General features: G+C 51.2%; 1 protein-coding gene across 1 annotated transcript in view; it reads right to left on the bottom strand.

Moving 5' to 3' along the window:
* UBA52 (ubiquitin A-52 residue ribosomal protein fusion product 1) overlaps window positions 1-17382 on the bottom strand; it is a 196724-nt gene that overhangs the window by 162266 nt on the left and 17076 nt on the right. The gene's annotated exons all lie outside the window — the stretch shown is intronic.

Here is a 17382-nt window from a genome sequence, read left to right on the forward strand (position 1 = left end):
AAAGGGCCCGGAGGAGGCGCGTCCCCTCAGAGCGGCCCGAGCCGCGGCCGAGTGCGGTGTGTTGTGTCAGGGGGTTCTACACTCTCCGAGACCTGTTCGGGGGCTGCCCACAGCCCCTCATTAGTGCCAGGGTTGCCCAAGCAAGGAAAGAAGGCCGCTGTGCAGCCTTTGTACCGGAGAGAGGTGTCATCCCGTGTGGCAGCTCCTTAAGGCTTCTCTGTGGGGGCACCTGGGTGTGAGGGGGTCACAGTTGCTGGCCCCGGCCTGGCCCCTGAGGGTGAGCCCCAGGCCTGGCCCCTGAGGGTGAGCATGGCTGGAAGGACACGGGAGGACCCCTGAGATCACTGAGTTCAACCTGACTGAACATCTCAACCAGACACACACAGTGCCACTTTGTCTTCCCTTCAGCAATTCCCTGAAGGAATTTGGGGGTTTCTGGCTCTCCCGCCTCCTCACAGCTATCAGGGATGGAGCTCTACAGAGATGTGGGGATACTTGATACATATTTTTGTAATTTTAAGCAGTAAATGCAAGGGCTGGCTGCACAGTGCTGAAGTGATGAACCAGCTCATGGGCAGTGTTCAAGCCCCCATTCCCTTTGCTCTGTGGGTGGAAGTTTGGGCTGAAAACCAAATAAACGCGTCAAGCAGCGCGGCGTGTTTGACCTTTTCTCCCTCCCCTGTCGCTGCCACGTCTTCCCTGAGTTTGTGCCACTCTTTACACCCTCTCCTGGTCCACGACCCCTCCGTGATCCTGGTGTGTGAGCAGGAAAGGTGCTGTAGCGAGGGGGCTGATGTCTCATGGGTGACGTGTTTTGGAGCCCTCTTGGATGACGTTTCCTTTTCCAGTTTCCTTTTCCAGCTCCGTCATCCCCACAGCCCCCTTTTGACTCACTCTTGGCCTGGGGTGCTGAGAGGGCGAGAAAAAGCTGCCAAATCTGAGTGAAGCAAGACTGGGCTCCATCTTTCCTGTCCCACGCCCTGCGCTGAATCCAAGGAGCTTTTTTAGCTGAGTTAAAACTGCCCATGAGGTGGGGTGAGCCCTGCTCCTTGGGGGTACCAGTGAGGAGACACCTTAACTCATGGGTTTTGTCCGAATTTAGGAGCTGCTGGAACCTCTGCAAGAGCGACAGCTCGTGGTGTTGAGCGTTTACCAGGGCGTTGAGATAGTTTATGGGCACTGTGGAGTTGTGTGTCCACATGGGGTGGAAATAAAAGTGCACGTGGGGCTTGAATTCTGGTGTTTTCCTGTGTCAGCTCGGTTCTTTCCAGATGCTCCATCAGAAACGGCTTTTGGGAAGAGCTGGGAGCCCCGTGGGTGCTCCTGCTGCTGCCAAGGATGGGCAGGTTGCACCCTGAGGCTGCTGTGGGAAGAGCTTCGGGCCGATTGGGTGTTAATTAGTTCTGGAGTGATATATGAGGAATGCGAAATACTATTTTAAGCTTCAGCTTGGCCGGGGGAAGGAAGGAAGAAAGGGAGGAAACGAGGCTCTGGGGATTCATGAAGTGATTTCACTGCTGTTTTTGTGGGGCAATAAGCCTGAAGTCAGAGCGCTTTGGGCTGGCTGCACCCGGCTGAGGTCAGACTTCAACATCTAATCCCTGTTTTGGGCTCTGGCTCAGCAGCTTTACGAGGCTGAGTCTTGGATGAGCTTCCCAACAAAGCCTTTCCCAGGCTGGACAGGGCTTGGAGCGACCTGGTCTAGTGGATGATGTCCTTGTCCATTCAGGGGTGGGAATGGGTGAGCTTTGAGGTCTCTTCCAAACCAAACCATTCCATGACTCTCTGCTAGGTTTGGAGAGGTGCTGGCTCTTGTCCCCTTCATCTTTTCACCCTCTCAGGGTCATGCTGAGGTTGGAAGAGGAGCCAGGGGAACGAGGAGCTGGATAAATGTCGGGTGAATAGAGAGCTTGGAAGGCCAAGAGCTGTCACTCCCACATCCTCCAGCAGCACTAAAGCAGCTCCAGAGAAAACCAATACCCACGAACTCACTGGGAAAGGCCAAGGCAGGAAGAAAAGGGAAAGGTTGATTACAGGAAAGTGGGATATAGATACAGGGAGAGCAAAGTCAGGAAAAGTTCAGCTCCTTCAAGGTCCAAGTTAAACACGTATTAAAGAACCTGCCCCTTCCACAGGCTCCCACACAAAAGTCGGATGTGTCAAGCCCCGGGGTCTGGCTACCACGGCAGGAATTAGCCAAAAAACAAGGCTCTGTAGCAGCCCCAAGAGCAGCTGCCAGGGGGAGAGAGATTTGGGCTGGTCACACTCGTCTGGAGCTGTGCTGGATGTTGTGACAAACCTCTGCTGGTTCATCCAGGGGGGTGAATGTCCCAGCTGCGGGGTTTGGGTGTGTGGGAAGGTGGCTGGAGCTGGGAGGGAACCTCCGGGTCCTGTCTTCTGCTCAAACCAAATCCATCCCTCATGTTTTATCCCCCTCCCTGTTTTATCCGCTCTCGTTTCAGCAGCACAGCTTCCAGCCTTCTGCAAAGGAGACTATTCCCATCGCTCATAAATCTCCTATCAGGAAGCTGTTTCCAAGATTAAAGCTTTAAACGTTTCCCCTCTCTGGTTTCACCTCCCGGCTCCCAATTCCCTCCTTGCTGTAATCACCAGCTCCATCTCCTCCATCTGGACACTCCGGGGTCTCTGTGCCTCACGCCAAGCTCTGTGTGCTCCGAGAAAACCTGTGCTGGGACAATTTGGGATTGGGGTGTGTGCACCTCCCAAGCTTGGGAAGGGCCACTCCAGGCTTTGGAGTCACGGAGTTTGGAAAGCTCCTCCTGCTGCAGGTCCCTCCTGGCTGGTTTAGGAGCTGGCTTAGCCTTTGGAGGAGTTAAAGGTCATTATCTGGGCAAGGCCCGTGGGTTTGGGATGAGCTCTCAGCAGGCTGGAGCTCGGGGGGCCTGTTGTGGATATCAGATCACCGGCAGCAGGAGCACTCATTCCCGGAGCTGGGATAATTATCCGTGGTGACGAGGCCGGGATAATTATCCGTGGTGGCGAGGCCGTGGTGTGTGGGCAGGGAAAGGCACGGAGCAGGGAAAGGGACATCTGGGCTCACGTGGGAGTGCTGGGAGCGCTGCGGGATCCCGGGGCTCTTGGCTGTGGCGCTCAGCCCTTTGTTGGGAAAGCTTGGAGGAGACCCCAAGCCTTTTCATCAGACCCTAAAATTAGAGGCAACTCAAGGCCCCAGCCCTGGGAGAGGCGGATTCCTTGGCAGAGGCTGCCGTGCTGATGGAAGAGGCAGGATGTGGCTTTTCCCTGGGCATGGCAGCTGGGGAAGGTCCCAGTTCTCCATTCTGGTGGCTCTGGGGGGCATCTCTCACCAGCTTTTGTCCTTCTCAGCCTTCATCACCCTCAGCCCTGCTGTTCCCAGGGTTGTTTTGGGGCGATTCCATGGGAGGCTCCCAAAAGGAACGTTCTCCTGTGGCCTCTGCTGTCACCTGAGGTCACCCCGTCCCCTTTCCGTGCAGGTTGCCTAATCCCTCGTGGCTCAGCCTGCTGGGAATTAGGGGAGTTGAGGATCTGGACAGGAAAGGTGCTTGCCTTCAACCCTTTATCTGGCCTCTTCTAATGCCCTGGTGTGCCACCAGATAAAAATCTTTGTGTGCGTTTTTAATTTTTATTTTTACGCGAGAAAGCAGGAGTGAAGTTTCCTCCTGACATTTAACTCAGCCACTCAGCGACAAACCGAATAAACATTCCCGTTTCGCTGGGACAAAGGCTCCAAGATCCTGCTGGGACTAAAATGTTTCATCATTTCCGAAGTAAAACGTTTCAGTTTTCTTTTTTTTTTTTTTTTTCTCTTTTTAAAAATAAGAACAACAACTAAAAATGACACGTTTCAATGTTTTTCTAATTATTTTCTCCCTTTTGGCTGGAGCTATTTGTCAAATCTGGCCTGCATTCCCAAGTAGCTTTGGAACCTTCCAAAACTGCTATTTTGGGCACTTTTCCTGTTATTGATGGATAAGTTTGATCCCTGCTCTGCATTCCTGTTCATTCCAGGTGTTTTCTGGGGTGACTTACAGGTGGATGGAGCTTTGGTGCCACCCTTGTGGTGCCACGGGCAGGGAGGGACACCTTCCACCTTCCCAGGTGGCTCCAGCCTGGCTTTGGACACTTCAGGGGTCCAGGGGCAGCCAAAGCTGCTCTGGGAATTCCATCCCAGTCGCTCCTCAGCCTCACAGGGAGGAATTCCTGCCCAATATCCCACCCTGCCCTCTGGAAGTGGGAAACCATTCCCTGTGTCCTCCATCCCTTGTCTAAAGTCTCTCTCCACTTTTCTTGTGGCTCCAGGCACTGGGGAAGTCACAATTAGGTGACCTTGGAGCTTTTCCAGGCTGGACAATCCCAATTTTCTCAGCCTTTCCTTCCAGCAGAGATCCCTGTGCTGTGCCCCAGGGCTGGGGCAGCTCTGCAGGTGAGGTCTCACCTGAACAGAATCACAAGATATAAACCTCCCCACATTTTAATTTAGCTCTGGAAAACCCAAACCAAAGCAAACCAACCAAAAAAATCCCCACCAAAAAATCACCATGATCCCTCGGTGTTATTTTTATCCAGAACCCTCCCTACCACCGGATTTTTGCAGACTAAGGGTTGATGGCTTTTTTTCTTCCTCCTCCTGACCCAGAGGTGGAGAAGGCTGATGCAATGTCATCTCACCTCGGAGCAGCCTGTGCTGAGGCTTGGCAAAACCAAAACCATCCCCAGTTTTTTTTTTTTCCCTGGATGAGGCTGGGCCAGATTTCCATCCTGTCTTTATTCTGCAAGACTCACTTTTGCCTTAAAACGGATCTTGAGGATTTGCCCTTCCCTGCCTCGAGTGAGAGAGACACTCCTGGGGCTGTGACCTTGCTGCTGGGTGGGAAGGTGCCCTCTTTTTCCTTAGGGACTCGTATCCAGGTGGTTTAATTTGTGTCCCAGGTAGCTGTGCTGCTCCAGGCTGCTCCTGCCGCCCCGGGGATTGTGCTGTGCAGTGACCCGCATTCGGCAGAGCATCAGCTCGGCCAGGATCTGTCCCTTCCAGCCTAAAGCAACCCTCTCGTGACACAAAAAGCAGCTGTCCCTCTCCCTGGACGCGGGGCGGATCGGTGGGAAGAGAGGCAAGGAAACAAGGTGGAGGAAAATCGTGTTGCTGTGGAGATGCGAAGATGTCACTTGGCACAAGGGAGGCAGCGACCCAGCTCGGGTTTATCAGATCTTTTAGGGTGTTAATCAAGGATCTAGGGTGTTAATTGAGGATCTTCAGGCGGGACAAGCCGTCCCCTCTGGCTCTGCTGCACTCACACAGCTCTGGCAGCTCTGCTGGGGCTCCTGGAGGGCGAAGGAGCAGATTTTTCCAAAGCAGACCTTGGCTGTGCCTGGGCTGTGGGAAGTGCAGGGAAAGCAAAGAGGCTTTGGCTGAGCCTCCGAGCCTGGATGTGAGGACTGTGTGTCCTGGAGGGGAGCGAGGAGGCTGCAGTGATCCTGTCACTCCTCTTGCTGAGCTGGAAAAGTCCTTTCTCCCCCTCTGTCCCCAGATCCCTTCTCAGCAGGGTCTAATGCACTTGCTCTTTAGGCTGGCTTAATTGTGACACGAGATTACATCTCTGTGTGTGGGTGCACGAGCTCCTTCCTCTCTGAATCCCAGCTCAGTCCAGCAGCCTGTGACAGGGAGGAAATGTCTGAAACCGGCTGAATTCCTGCAGAATTCGTGGGGGTGCTGATTTGATGGAGGGCCCAGATTTGTGTCCCCTCTGAGGAGGTTCTTGGAAGGAATTAGTGGTGTGTGAGGAGCTGTAGGTTATCATCCTGTAGGGTTTTTTGGGTTTTTTTTTTAAGAGTAGGGAACAAATTCCACATCCCAAATTTTCCCATCGCTTCAGGCCCTTGTCCAATGTCTATTTACACTTTATTTTTTGTTCTCTTCAGGTGCTGGAAGGCCACACTGAGCTCACCCCAGAGCTTCTCCAGGCTGAGCAATCCCAACTCTCCTGGCCTTTCCTTGTAGCAGAGGTGCTCCATCCCTCTAATCCTCTCCTGGACTTGCTCCAACAGGTCTGTGTCCCCAAAAAACCACCCTGAACCGGGTCAGGGAAGGGCAGCCTGTGCTGGTTTTCATCTGCAAGGATGGCATCACAGCCCTGCCAGAGCTCCAGGAGCCTTTGGATGATGCTCCCAGGCACAGTGGGGATTGTTGGGGTCTGTGCAGAACCAGCAGCTGGACTCTGATCCTTTCCCACTCAGGATATTCCATGGGCTGTAAAACTGCCTCTCCACAGAGCCTTGGAATTCTAAAAAAAAAAAACAACAAAAAAACAGGTGACAGCTCTCCCAAAGCTTTCATTTAAGGACTGGGGATGCCTTTTCCTGCTTAAAAGCAAGATCCTGCTCTCCTAAGTGTGATTGAACAGCTTGACCCTGTTTTCCCCCCCAAAAAAAATCTCCCTGTTCCCTCTCCTTTCCCTGCCCCGGAGGTTTCTGCACCGAGGCAGCGTTTGCTGAACTGGCAGAGCCTCTGCTTTCGCTGCTGCATCTCTGCAGACCATCAATATTCATGTGCTTCATCAGCAGAGCCTCTGGGGAAATAAAAACCCTTTCCTGTGGGGTCAAGGAGCCGAGGGTTTGCCACGAGAGGGGGGTATGAGCCCGCGGAGGGCAGGCGCTGGGGTGGCTCCGGGTGCCAAGGATCCGTCCCCGTCTCCCAGGGGTGGTTCAGGTGTGATGGGTGCCGCCGCCAGGAGCTCACCTGGGCACGGGAGGAGCTCAGCCCACGGCGGTTTGCTCCGGGATTTGCTGGGGGAAATGTTAAAGCAGAAGGGATTTTAATGTCCAGGCTGCAATCTGGGCAGGGAATGCACACACCTCTCACTCCACTCCGGTTAAAAACATCCTTTTCTTGGATCTATCTGCGTTTTCTGCTTTTATTCTGTGTTTTCCCCATGAGCTGCCCCGGATTATTCTCCCCTTTGCACTGATGCAACAGTTTGTGATTGCAGAAAACCGGTTTGAGGAGCTGATCTGGCTCATCCTAAGGATTTTTTTTTCCCCCTTTTCCCAGGTCAGGAACATTTCTTTCCCAGGTGCTGCTTGAGCGTGTTGTGTCCTGGGCTCTGATCATCCTCTGTAAATGACCCCAGCCAGTCTCTTTTTTGGGGACACCAAAACCCACATTTCTCCTGCTGGGTGATCTCCAGGTCATCAAGGCACATCCCTGTACAGAAAACTTGGAGAAATGGTTTGATTTCAGCTGGAATCGGGCTGGGAATGGAGAGACCCAGAGCTTTTTCTGCTTTATGTGCTCTCTCTGATGATTTCTTTCATTATTTTGCAGCCCATGTGCAAAGACTGAAATGCTCAAGGAAAGACTTGGATGTTCCAGCATCCTCCAGTGTGGAATATTCCCTCTCACATCAGAGAAGGAGGGAAGGAAATACAGAAAATCAAAACTTCATCTTCTTTTTTTGAGGGGGAAAATCCCTAACATTCACTGAACTTTAAATCTTGAACTCGGTTTTGTGATTTTGAGGCCTGTTATGTATAAACCTAATTATTTTTATCCAATTTATAGCAAGGCTGACTCCAGGGAGGGACTATCCATGGGATCCAAATCCAGCTCTCCTCATTTCGTGGCTTTTTCCTCGGGATTTGAATCCTTGGGAACAGGTTCTGGGTCTGTGGGGGTCAGGCCACTCACTGCTGTGCAGTTGCAGCGTTTTTGCCGTTGAATTCTTGTGTGAAATCTCCTTTCTGCTCTGGCTGCTGCGAGGAGATTAGGAATAATCCCCAGTCCCCATCCATCAAACTTAATTAGGGCCATTTCCTAACGAGCCTTTGGGCAGCTCAAGGAAGATCTTGTCATCACTTCCAGGAGGGAGAAGCACCAACAACCTCCTGCCAGGGGCTGGGGCTGGCTCCAGGGTGGGCTGGAAAACCTCAGCAAACATCAGGAGTCCAAAAAAAAATCCGCTCAAAAAGCAGAAAATCCCCCCGATTTAGGGAAAACCAGGTACTCAGTGATCATTGGCTCCGTGCTCTGCTCCTGACCTGTTTTCCTGCTTCTTCTCTCTCCCAGAAACTGGGAGATCCTGGGCAGTTCTTCCCCTGTTTTTCTCTGAAGTGGCCATGGTTTATTTTTCCTGAAGAAAGGCTTTGTTTTTGAGAAGATGTCATTTGAAATAGAAGCTGAATCTGTTCCAGGGAGGGTGTTGGTTGGATGAGTGGCTGGATTTATTTATTTTATTAGGATTTGTTAGTTTTTACGTTGTGGATGCATCCCTTAGGTCCCATCCCAAGGAAAACACGGAGGGGAGGGGTTAAGCTAAAGCAACTGTCTTTTGAAATGTCCATTAATCTCCATTTACACAAGGGAAGTTTTTTCCTGAGGTCACAACCAAAACGTGTCCCAGTTATCCTGGTCAGTTGTTCCTCACCCTCTGATTTAGTACCTGGACAAAATGTCCTGGATTTGACTTTCTGCTTTGATTTGAGGGTTTCCTGGGTTGGTTTGAGGTTTTATATGAGAGATTTGGGGAAGCCAGTGGTGACCTGGGCTGATCCCACAGCGTGGGGAGCTGGGATGGGGGATTCTGCCCTGTTCAGGTGAGACCCCACCTGCAGAGCTGCCTCCAGCTCTGCTCCAACAGCAGGAGGACCTGGAGCTGCTGGAGAGAGTCCAGAGGAGCCCATGGAGCTGCTCCAGGGCTGGAGCCCCTCTGGAGAGCTGGGGGTGCTCCATGGAGAGGAGAAACTCCAGGGACACCTCAGAGCCCTTCCAGGGCCTAAAGGGGCTCCAGGAGAGCTGCAGAGGGACTGGGGACAGGGGATGGAGGGACAGGACACAGGGAATGGCTTCCCACTGCCAGAGGGCAGGGCTAGCCACTGGTCACACTGGTTTAGGCTGTGCTTGCATTCATTTGAGCACTTTGTCCCACCTTTGTCCCCAAACAGCCCCTCAATGCCACACCTGGCAAATGATCCAAAATGTCCTGCTGCTCCAGGTATTGCTTTTTTGGTTTTCTTTTTTTTTTTTTCTCAGGGTACATTTTATTGAGCCTGACTTCCCCTCCTCGGCTGTGCTGTGCTGGGACTCTGGCTGGCAGAGCCCTAATTACCAAGGGCCGGGATTTGTAATTCCTGGCACAGAAACAGCGTTAATGGATTTGTTCAGTTCCATTTTATCAGCCTTTCCAGCCTGCCTCTTATCTCATTACTTTGGGGAGGGCTGAGATGGGATTAAGGGAAGTGCAGGGCTGATAAAAGGGAGCTGGAAACTCAGGAGCTGGGCTGGATCAATAGAGATCCATCAGGGAGAGCTCGCAGGGATGAGTGATTGGATGGACCCCTGAGGGGAAGGAGGCTGCCCTGGAATGGGAGCTCAGGGACACAGGAATGTCTCCTGGAACCTGTTGGGCTGAAGTGGAACACGTCTGGAGGCATCTGACTCTTGGCCTCCTGCACATCCAAACACTTGTCGTGCCTCAGCTCTTTGCCCTGGTGCTGATGGATATCTCGGCTGGATGGAACTTTCCCAGGCTTCCCAAAGATTTGTCGGTGTCTTTGCATCCAAAGGAGCCGCTGGGTGCTCTCCCTTTTCCCTGAGGGGAACTGGGATGTGTGGGATGTGCTGGTCACTGGCTGAGGGCTCAGGATGGAGCTGCAGGAAAAGAGGAGAACGAGCTGCTGGTGTTTGGTTTGGGAATCAGGATGCAAAGTCTGGAAACTTCTCCTAGGCCTGTGACAGCCAAGGTTCCCAAGGGAGTGGAGAACAGGTCTTGTGGGAGCAGGTTTTTCTGCACCTGGAGCAATCCCGGGGCAGTGACCTTTTCCCTGAATGCTGCCAAGCTCCTGGTGCATCCTGCTTTTTTTCTGATCCCCGTAGGCAGAAGGGGAGGATGTGCTCAGAGGTGATCTCCTTGTGCTCCTGGGGGCGAGGAACGAGTGTCCCTGTCGGGCACAGAACCATCCCCTGACACTTGGAGTGGTTTTGGGAATTTTCTTGCAGCAGCCCGGGCATGGCACAGGCACTGACATAAAACTTGCTTCATCCTCCAGAGCAGGAGGGTCCTGCCTTGCTTTGCCTGGATTCCTGAGGTGAGGGAATTTCCAGCTTTCCTGCTGGGATCAGTGGTGAGGGCTCTGCTGCGTGTGGACACTGAGTCATTCCATGTGGTGTAGCTGCTCTTCCAGCCAGCAGCGAGGATGCAGCTTCTCAAAGTTGGCTCCTTGGTGCTGGTTTTCCTTTAATCCAGTTCTTCCCCTTGTGCCTGGCTGCTCTGAAGAGCACCCAGGACTCTCCTGGGGTCCCCTCTTTTCTGCCATCCTTCACCCATTTCTCCACACGCTTTTCCCAGGCTTCCCCTTCCCAGTGAAAATCTGGGAAGAACTTTCTCTTCACCTGGCACTGGGCACAGATCTCTGCTCACTCTCTCTCTCTCCTCACTTCTGGCTTTCCCTTCCCCTAATTCCCTCCTTTAATTTGCCTTTGCTTATTTTGAATACAAAGCTCCTCCATCGCAGTGTTTATAGTTCACAAAGCCTTGGGCCCATTGCTTATTCTCCTTCTTATATCCCTACTTACCCGCCCTGGCTCCCTGTGCCCTTTCCCTGCTTCCAGAGTATCCAGGAGGAATCACAGTCCCTGTCCCCAGCTGTCTGCTGCACAGTTCCCATATCCCAGGAATCCTGTTCCCAGCCACTGCAGAGCCTCAGTCTCCAATCCTTCTCTTTTCTCATCCCTTCCAAATTCCTTTTTCCCTGCAGTCAGCCTCTCTCACCAGCCTCTCCCGAGCTTTGTCCCTGTCACCTGCACAATTCCTGGGATATTCCTGCAATTCCCGGTGCTCAGAGTGTTCCCACCTGCTCTGGGAGCTGTGGTTGGCACCTCCTGGGTTTATCTGCCTGGCACCATGTGTAAATGCCAGCAGCTTGCTCCTGGTCCCCTTCTCCATATCAGCCTCCGTCCTGGTTTCCCTTTGGCTCTTCCCAAAATAGGTCTAAAGCACAAATGCCCCGATTCCCATCTCGCCAGGGGCGTGGTGAGGAGCAAGTGCTGGCTGCATCCCAGCTCTGTTCCCCTCCAGGAGCTCCTGGACCAGGGTGGGGCTTGGGATAAGAATTTTCTTTTGGTTGGTTTTTTGATAATTTTTTTTTTTTTTTTACTGAGCTGAATTTTCAAGTCATGTTTTAAGCCCCAGCGAGAGGAGTGACGCTGATGTTTGTGAGCCAGTGGGGACTGAAAGAGTTGGGCAGCAAGTGGACAGAAAGAGTGAGCAGAAAACAAGGGATGAGGATGTGGGAAGCTTTGGGCTGAGCAAATCCTGTGGGAATATTCCACACTGGAAGATGCTGGAACATCCAAGTCTTTCCTTGAGCATTTCAGTCTTTGCACATGGGCTGCAAAATAATGAAAGAAATCAACAGAGAAAACACAGAAAGCAGAAAAAACTCTGGGTCTCTCCATTCCCAGCCCGAGTTCCAGCTGAAATCAAACCATTTCTCCAAGTTTTCTGTACAGGGATGTGCCTTGATGACCTGGAGATCACCCAGCAGGAGAAATGTGGGTTTTGGTGTCCCCAAAAAAGAGACTGGCTGGGATCATTTACAGACAAGCTCACTCAGAGCCCAGGACAGGGGCTATGGGGACAAACCCCACAGCTCTGGGTGAGAACAGCGTGGGCAGGCTGAGCTCAGGCCCTGCGCAGAGGAACACCCAGAGTTTCATTTTCCTGAGCTGAGATTTTCTCACTGCTGCACTTTTCCTGCCCGTGGCTCAGTCCTCCTCCTCCTGCCCTTCCCCAGGCAAAGCGATTGGAACTGAAATAATTCTGCAGATGGAGCCCAGGACACGCTGCACCACCCAAAATCATTCCAGTGGGAACCTGGAGCTCCACGTTGCCTCTGGTGCTCCCCAGCTCAGCTTTTCCACGTTGGAAAGGTTCCCACGGACATCAGAGCCCACTGCTGCTGCCCCTCTGCCCTCCCCTGCAAGGGGACACCTCTGTCCCTTCTCCTGTCCTCCAGAGACACCACATCCAGTGTCAGGATGAGATTTGAAAACATTATTTATTGCTGCAGTCTCAGTGAAGGGTGAGAACGCCCAAAATCCCTGGTCAGTGGTCTCCAGATCAAAGGTTACCAGGTCTCTTAAAGGTTAATTAGCCAATAAACTACCGCCACAAAGAATGTTTTTACTTTCACACCAATCCCTAATTAATTTGTCTTTTATGTCCCTGCTGCAGTGCAGACTCTCCTGACCATCTAATGACACACAAAGTTACGGTGCTACACCTTAAAACTTCTTATAGCCTTTATAACTACTCCTATACCTTAAACTTTAAGCTCAAACACTTTCCAGTGCTTAGCTCAAGGTGTTTCTACCTAAACTACAAACTCCCATTTTTACTTACAGTCTCTAAAAGCCTTTTCCGAGGTCTCAGGTTGAACCCTGTATTATTATTTATATATATATATATAAATAGATATATATTTAGGCCTACATACACAAGATTTAAAAAATTTCCTGGGCCTGGAATTCCCACAGCCCAGCTCATCCCGAGGAGCAGGGAAGTGTCCGGCAGGAGCTGAAAATAACTTTCTTGTCAGAGGTTTTTTTTTTTTTTTTTCCATGAGACCTTTGAGACTCCTTATCTGCCTGCTGCTGTTCTGGCACGGGATGAGTTGCAGATGGAGCAGCCTCCAGGAGCAGCTCCAAGGTTTCCTTTGGCCAGGCAGGACTCAGGGCCCTTGTCCCACGGGATATTTGGATATCAGTCACTGTGGGGTTACAGCAGCCTCTGGTTCAGCAGGAATATTTTTTTGGAGGAGCCAAACCTGCCTAATATCATGGAGTTTTTGGGATATGGGGGATATTGAGGGGGTCTGGCTTTGGTGACAGCAGCATTAGCAGGGATTTGAAGCGGTTGGAAAGATGCCGGGGTGTTTTTTTTTTGGAGCTCTGGAATACCTGCCCTGCTTTCCAGCAGTGCAAAAGTCAGCGGGGTTGTTCCAAGCGATCAAAATAAGGCCTGTGATTTTCTGTGAAAATAAATAAGTTCCCGTTAGGGAGCAAACAGAGCTGCTGCCGCGCTCGCTGGGAAGCTGCTCCTGCTGAGCCCTGACTGTGAATTCAGGGATCCAGTCCCTGCTCAGGTGTCCCCAAGCTGTGGCCCCTGGGGACAAGTTTGGCAGCAGCCACCTCCTGATGCTTTCCACGAGTGTTTTCCTGACCCTGGAAGGGTTTTCTGGTGGCCTTTAATGAGCCATCTGGGGGCAATTAGTTCTCGGGGTTTTACGACATCCTGGCTTGACATATCCTGGCTTTTCTCATGGAACGTGGCACGGGCTGGGCTGGGCTGGTTCTGCACATCTGGGATGGAAGGAGGGGAGCTTTGCATCCATCCTTCTTCCCCCTGGTGCCTGTGGAGGATCCAGCTGTGCCCCTGCAGCAGCTGGATCCACATCCCTGGAGGATCCATCCCACTGGAAGCTGTTGCTCTCTCCCGAGCGATTCCCGAGGTTCAGGTCGAGGATCTTCCCAGCCGCCGGATCCTGAACTCTCCTGAAGTTAAAGGATTACAGAAAGGATCAGATATAAACCTCTGCTGCTGCAGTAAATCACATTTTTTTTTTCTCTGCTGCCAGCTAGGCAGGGAGGAGAGGCGTTGGGGCCGGCGTTTCCCGCGGCAGAGCTGCTGACCCCAATTATTTCGGGGTGATAAACCACCAGCTGTCCCCGGCCTGCCGTAAAACCTCGGCAGTGCAAAACCAGCTGAGAGGGGAAATAACAAACAGCCTTTCCCACCGGGGTGTTTCCGAAGTGCTTGGCATTTTGGGGTGACCCCCAAGAGGTGTGTGGTCACCTTGGAGTGGAGGTTTTGAGACGGGCCCCAAAAAACTCGTGGGGGTGGTTAAAGAGACTTTTTGTCACTCAGATGATGCTTGGGACAGAGTTGTCACGGGTTTTATCTTACAGAGGGGGAAACTGAGGCACAGAGCGTGATCCTTACAGCTGGGAGTGAGGATTTGGGGGGTTTTGGGGGTGAAAAATCTCCCTGCACTGCCCCACTGGCTGTGCTGGGGCAGGAGGCTGACGGCTCCTCGTGCTGCTGATCCCAATCCTGGTGCTGGGAAAAGCCAAAAGGAGAAGCTGCTGCTGGGAAGCTCCTTAATTTGGACTCCCCTAAGGATGAGGTTCATTCAAATATGAAGTTCTGATGGTCTGTAATTTAACTGACCACGTGCAGCAAACACTCCAAGAAATCCATTAAAAATCTTGCTTGGAAGAAAAGGCCACGGAGCTGCTCCACTGGGAATGGCAGGGCTTTGTTGTCTTTTATTTTCCCCTTCCAGTTCACTCCATCAGCTAATGGCTTTTTGCTGACAGATATTTATCAGCCTGAACACGCTTTTCCTTAGTCTTGGAAAAATAAAAATCTTTACTCCTGGCTCCAATTAAAAAAAAAATAAAATAAAATCAGCCCAACATCCCTGAAGGAACCAGTCTGGATATCAATCCTTCTCCTGCCACCCCAGCTCTGGGACTCGTTAAGAGGAGAATGACAAAAGCAGAAAGTGAAGCCACCCAGGGTTAGGAACAAGCCTTGAATTATTATTTTTAATTTTTTTTTTTAATTTTCTTTTTTTTTTTCAGCCAGAAATGTGCTTAATGAGCTGAGGGGCAGAACATGCTCACAGCTCCCTCCAGGGCTGGGAGAGGAGTCCCCACCCTGGCTCCAGCATCCCTCCATCCCTGACCCAGCAGGGGGAAGGAAAAGGGCTCAGCACCCTGCTGCAGCATATTTATTATAATTAAAGATAAATTTGGTTTATACACGACAGGCCTCGATCGCAAAACCGAGTTCAAGATTTAAAGTCCAGTGAATGTTAGGGATTTTCCCCCTCAAAAAAAAGAAGATGGAGATTTGCTTTTCTGTATTTCCGTCCCTCTTTCTCTGATGTGGGAGGGAATATTCCACACTGGAGGATGCGGGAACATCCAAGTCTTTCCTTGAGCATTTCAGTCTTTGCACATGGGCTGCAAAATAACCGAAGAAATCATCAGAGAGAGCACATAAAGCAGAAAAAACTCTGGGTCTCTCCATTCCCAGCCCGATTCCAGCTGAAATCAAACCATTTCTCCAAGTTTTCTGTACAGGGATGTGCCTTGATGACCTGGAGATCACCCAGCAGGAGAAATGTGGGTTTTGGTGTCACCAAAAAAGAGACTGGATCATTTACAGAGGATGATCAGAGCCTGAGACACAACACGCTCAAGCAGCAGAGTTAAATCTCTCCTTTACACCCCGAGTTGATTTTCTCCTTTCCTACAGCCCTTTTAGGAAGCTGGGATCTGCTCCCAGCCCCGTCTGCGAGCGAGTGAGAACCCCTCTGTTGGGATTAACCAAGTCTGGCCTTACAAAACCCTCTCGTTAAGCTCAGGAAAGCCCAGACACATCGGGAGGTGCTGACGGATTTATGGCCGAGGAAACAACCCGTGACCCGTGAGATGCTGCTCCCCCCCAGAAATCCACTCAGGATGGGTTTTTTCCCAGCACTAATTAGGATGAGGATTGATGTCCTCGCCCCTTCTCTCCTGTAAGGGCTGGCAAACACCGGGGGCTTCCCTTTGGAGCTGCTCGAAGCTCAAAAAAATTGCTGAAATGAGATTTTTTTTTTTCTCCTCATGAATTCCTGCTGTCCTGGGGACTTTTTTTGGACATCTAAGGAGTTCTGAGCGGGTTTGTGGAAGCTCTCGTGCTCTCTGTGTATGAGAAGATGTGTGATTACATCTGTGTATTTACATTTTTATGTAGATGTGAACATGTGTGTAGAGACTAAAAGGAAATTAACTCCTATTCCATCGCTCAGGGCTGGGATCTGCACATTCTCTTTGGAGTATCTCATGCCAGATATGAGCTCTGACTTATACTTTGAATATAAAAAAAAAAACTTTTTTTAATTAAATTGGTGTCTGTGAGCTGCTGCAGGGTGGGGGTTTGAGGGTGGCTTGCTCAGGAAATAAAAAATGACGCCACTTGTGAGAGCTGCAGGGTGACAAGCTCCAACTTCCATCCCTCTTGGGGTGCTCCAGAGTTCCTGGATGCCCCTTTCCAGCAGGAATCACCACGAGGATGCCCTGGGTGAGGCACTGAGCACCTCAGGGACGCCTCCAGCACTCTGAGAGAATTCCACTTTGCTCTGCTGGTTCCTTTCATGGGACAAAAAAACATTTTGTACAGAGGCCCAGCACAGCAAGGGGAATTATTTTCATGGATAAAATAATCCAAAAAGGCAATTCAGAGGGTGACAAAGCCAACAGAGCTGTTTCTGAGCCAGCCCAGGGGTGTTTTCCTTGGTGACCATTGCAGGGTCTCTGAGATTCCCTGTGCAGAGCTCTCTGCTTCCCTCCCTTCATTCCCACTGCATTTTCCTGAGAATCCAGCACAATTCCTCCATTTCACTCCAGGCACAAGGTCTCAGGATGTGAGATTTGAGGAAAGATTCGTCCTGGCTGATGGGCAGAAATGGGAAAAGTATTAACCAGGGGGGACAGGTAGGAATGGCTGGAATCAATGAGGGTTTCCCTGGGTTGGATATTAGGAGAATAGATTGGATATTAGGAAAAATAGATTAAGAAAATTAGGAAAAATTTATTTTAGGAAATAAAATTTAGGAAATTTTGTTAGGAAATAAAAGGAAAACGTTATTATTAGGAAAATTCCTTCAGGGGAAAGGCTTTGGACTCACCATCCCTGGAAGTTTTTTTTCTTTTAAAAAAAAAGAGTGTGAATTTGGCACTTGGGGAATGGGTTCATGGTTGGACCTGGATGATCTCACAGGGCTTTTCCAGCCTGAATGATCCTGGGATTCCAACTGGGCTCCACCTGCTGAGGGGCTGTTGTCCTGGGAAAGGAGAAAAATCGATGGAGCCCCTTCCAGCCCTGCCCTGCAGGATTCCAGCCCGGCTCTAAATGAGAAACAGCCCCAGTGCTTCCCTCTCAGGAATCCCTCTGCCTTTTGCACTGGCTTGGGAACGTTCTGGGGACTGGGAAACCTTCAGGGATTCATTATTCAAACCACGCTGGCTTTCACTGCAAAGTTCCAATTGTGGTTTGTGGGCTTGGGCTGAGATTATTGCCTTTAAATTCGAGGCAGATCTCCTCCGCTCCTGGGGACAGAATGTGGGATCCTCGCCCTGCAGGGAAATCAGAGTTGTGCAGGATCTGCAGGCTGCAGCTCACCTGGCTGCTCAGGTCACAGCTGGGCTGCTGCTGGCTCCAGAAACCCGCTGGGAATTGGAGCTGCTGGATTCCAGTGGCTTTCTGGAGAAGGGCAGAAGGGGTGGTGAGGGGATGCAGAGTTAAGGAAAGGCAATTTGGACGAGAGGAAATGGTTTCA

This window comes from Sylvia atricapilla, chromosome 26, assembly GCF_009819655.1.
Source record: "Sylvia atricapilla isolate bSylAtr1 chromosome 26, bSylAtr1.pri, whole genome shotgun sequence".
In the NCBI taxonomy this organism is placed as follows: domain Eukaryota; kingdom Metazoa; phylum Chordata; class Aves; order Passeriformes; family Sylviidae; genus Sylvia; species Sylvia atricapilla.